The sequence below is a fragment of the Chrysochloris asiatica genome, unplaced genomic scaffold (genome assembly GCF_000296735.1).
Source record: "Chrysochloris asiatica unplaced genomic scaffold, ChrAsi1.0 scaffold16732, whole genome shotgun sequence".
In the NCBI taxonomy this organism is placed as follows: Eukaryota; Metazoa; Chordata; class Mammalia; order Afrosoricida; family Chrysochloridae; genus Chrysochloris; species Chrysochloris asiatica.
Genome location: NW_006425250.1, coordinates 1 through 1,279, shown reverse-complemented (window position 1 = coordinate 1,279; position 1,279 = coordinate 1). Strand labels below are relative to the sequence as shown.

Below are 1,279 nucleotides of genomic sequence, written 5' to 3'. Positions count from 1 at the left end.
TTCCAACTCATAGTGACCCTTTATACGGTTTCTAAGCTTGTACATCTTTGCAGAAACTAAAAGCCTAATCTTTATTCCTTGGCTCAGCTGGTAGGCTTAAACCACTGGCCTTGTGGTGCGAAGTCTAGTGCTCCCCATGGGAGTGAGACACACTAAACTCATGCTGGCAGTTTCATCTGGGACAAAGGGGAATGATAGTGGGAAGTGTGTTCAGGAGGCTTCAACTCTGTGTATCGCTACATGCCTTAAAACTGATCATCAGGTCTGATGGGATTCCGTCCTGCCCTGCTGTTTTCAGTACCAGCAACCCAGTTCTCTCCTCCTTTCTTCTCTATCGCTTAAGTGCGCACCATCGCCCCCTGGAGGAATCGACGGATATGGACATGAGCCCTCTGAGGCCCCCAAAAACCAATCTCTTTGGTTGTGCACTTAAAAGCCGATAAAGATAATCACTGTAAGGTGGGTAATGAGCAAAATGAGCACCACTTATCATTAAGAGTGGTCAATTTAGGGGCTGGTGTCAAGGATGAATTGCATATTGTTGAAGCAGAGGCAATGAATTATGAAGGTAGACCTATTAAAGTCACACTGGTTACTTTAAATATGTTTGTACAGCCAACAGTCTCCCTTGGGGGCTTTGAAATAATGGCATCAGTGATCTTACGGTTGAAGTGTGGCTCAGGGCCTGTGCATATTAGTGGACAGCACTTGGTAGCTGTGGAGGAAGATGTAGAGTCAGATGATGAAGAGGAGGAAGACGTGAAACTCTTAAGTAGATCAGGAAAGTGGTCTGCCCCTGCAAGTGGTAACAAGGTTCCCCAGAAAAAAGTAAAGCTTGCTGCAGATGAAGATGATGATGATGATGATGATGATGATGAAACTGAAGAAAAAGTTCCAGTGAAAAAATCTGTATGGGATACTCCAGCTAAAAATGCACAAAATTCAAACCAGAATGAAAAAGACTCAAAACCATCAACACCAAGAACAAAAGGTCAAGACTTCTTAAAAAAAAAAAACAACAACAGGAAAAAACACCTAAAACACCCAAAGGACCTAGTTCTGTAGAAGATGTTGTTGTTAGGTGCCATTGAGTTGGCACTGACTCATAGCGACCTTAGGCACAGCAGAATGAAACAATGTCCGATCCTGGGCCAACCTCACCACACTTGAGTCCATCAATGCTGCCACCTGGCCAATCCATCTCATTGGGGGTCTTCCTCTTTTTCTCTGACCCTCCATCTTACCAAACATGATATCCTTCTCCAGGAACTTGTCCCTC

At 44.3% G+C, this 1,279-nt stretch overlaps 1 pseudogene; it reads left to right on the top strand.

The window, feature by feature from the left end:
• Positions 1-298: 298 nt before the first annotated feature.
• On the top strand, positions 299-1,081 carry LOC102822070 (annotated as a pseudogene).
• The last annotated feature ends 198 nt before the right edge of the window (positions 1,082-1,279 follow it).